This window comes from Morone saxatilis, unplaced genomic scaffold, assembly GCF_004916995.1.
Source record: "Morone saxatilis isolate NCDOM2014 unplaced genomic scaffold, NCSU_SB_2.0 Contig8, whole genome shotgun sequence".
Classification (NCBI taxonomy): Eukaryota; Metazoa; Chordata; class Actinopteri; family Moronidae; genus Morone; species Morone saxatilis.
The window spans coordinates 13952513-13955051 of record NW_023340257.1 but is presented as its reverse complement, the minus strand read 5'-3'; positions in this window follow the sequence as shown (position 1 = coordinate 13955051).

Sequence of the window (2539 nt, the reverse complement as noted above, 5' to 3'; positions counted from 1 at the left end):
TTCTCCTCCCATTTTTTTTTGCACTGTTTTTAATTTTAATGTATTTTAATGTATGTCTAATGTAGTATGTATGTATCTAGTGTATGCTGCTACTGGATGCTTGATTCCCTCGGGATAAAATAAAATTATCCATCTATTTATTTATCTATTCTCTTTTGTGTGTGTGTGTGTCGTGTGCGGTGTGTGTCTTGGGCTATTGGCTGCTGTACAAAGTCTGCTTCTTTTTTCTCCTAATTTAAGATCTAATGTTGTCATTCTCATTGGAATATGTTAAAGGTGCTCATGATGTAATCATTGGCAGGATTGGTGATAGAAAGGTACTCTTCTGTGGTATGTTCCTTGATCAGCAGGTATGTCAAGCTTGTCAGCAATCCAACTCAGCTCCAATTGGCAGATGTTGAACACCCTCCGTTTTTTTTTTTAAAAGTAGGCATGAGTAATACCCCATATTGTCCATTGTCTATTGTCCTCCCTGCCTTGACTAAGAGCTGTTGTACAGTCTGATGGCCAATAATTATAATATTATACATTATATTTCATTATTTTTTCAGCACTTGTGAGCTTGGTGCTATTTGATTGCTAAAACAAATAAAAAATTAACAGCCACCAATGTAGGTTTTGTTGCTATATTATTACTAGTGTTTCTTCTCTAGAAACAGTAGAAAGCACTAGAAAATACTGTCTGACCATAGAAAGCTGCAAATTACAAAGTTCACCTGAAGGCAACATAACTTCTAACGCACCTCATTGGTCCACAAGCCAAACCGTGGCATTATGGGCAAAGTAGTTTATTCCACATGTAAATAGAGAATATGTAACACATGTTGTGGTACTTTGATTCGGTACAGCGTTTATTAAGCACTATAGTAATGTTTCATATTCTAACTGGACCTTGAAGAATGAGGAATATTTTACTTTTCTGTCTTGTTTCATTCAGTGGAAGCGAATAAAACAAGATCTTATTGAAGTCCGAGTCTGGCCATAGACATGAATGAGTGCTGCAATATTTGGTGACACAGCGCCACCATCCGGTTAAGAGCCACGTCGCATTGTAACATGGAAATGTGTAATTTAAATAGCACCCTGCCTCTCAGGCACCAGTATTGTTCTGTTATTGGTGTCAGCAGGTGAAAGTACATGTAAAATGGCTTCCTGGATGCCAGAATGAGAAATATAGGCTACATGCAATAAAGCAATAATAATACAAAAAAAAACAACAACCTTCAGGCCTATTATTATTGTGTGGGTGAGTGACTCACAGTGTTCCAGTCTACAGTAAGAAGGTCAAACGCAGCCCTTTTACAGCTCTTTACAAGCAATGTCTGACATTTTCTTTCATGAAAGGTTTTCTTCTTTCTTTCTATTTTTAAAGAAACATCATTATTATATTACCTTCCATGCAGCTTGCCTTGTCAACTACGGACTGCACTGCATCCTGCAACACCTTCACTCTCCAGGGACGTATGCAAGGATCCTGTTTGTGGACTTCAGCTCAACGTTCAACACCATCATCCCGGACATCCTCTACACCAAACTCATCCTCCACCCGTCAGTGGATTACAACCATCCTGACTGACAGGAGGCAGCTGGTTGAGGCTGGGGAACATCACATCCAGCACCTGGACAATTAGCACTGCCGTCCCCCAGGGGTGTGTGCTCTCCCCACTGCTCTCCTCCCTCTACACTAATGACTGCACCTCCAGAGACCAATCTGTCAAACTCCTGACGTTCGCACACTTCTGCATACAGATGACACAGACACCATCATCAAGAAGGCCCAGCCGAGGTTGTACTTCCTGCGCCAGCCTCAGGAATCTCAACCTGCCATCATTCAGTCTGTTCTCTGTTCATCCATCACTGTCTGGTTTGGATCAGCCACCAAACAGGACAGGGACAGACTACAGCGGACAGTCAGGACTGCAGAGACGATCACTGGTGCCAACCTGCCCTCCAATCAGGACCTTGTCCAGAGTCACTGTGGATCCATCTCACCTGGACACAACCTGTTCCAACTCCTCCCCTCTGGTGGGCGCTATAGAGCACTGTAAACCAAAACAAACAAACACAGGCACACTTTCTACCCACAAGCCATCACTCTGACTACACACAGTGTCAGGAACAATCCCTGTACAATAACCCTGGGACTCTAACATTTACTGCACCTGTAATCTATTTATTATTGATTCTTCCATTGTTAAAATTCTGTTTCTTTTTAAAAACATTAATACTATAATTAAAATACATCTACCTATACTGTATATACTGTATATCCACCTACATCATGTACATAAAGAAACCTGCACATTCAGTTTTTTTTTTATTGTAATTTATAGGGATCCCAGTTTGATTGATTGACTCTGACGACTTAAGAGTGAGGGGCCAATCACACAGAGACACATTGCTAGAAATGTGTCGCAACAAAACCATTGTTTTTTCATGGTACAGACACACATTAATATCAAAATGTTTTCAACCTTTCAGCCCAAGGCGCAGGGTTGCACAGCTCATCAATGTCACACTTGGCCCAGACAGCCAATCA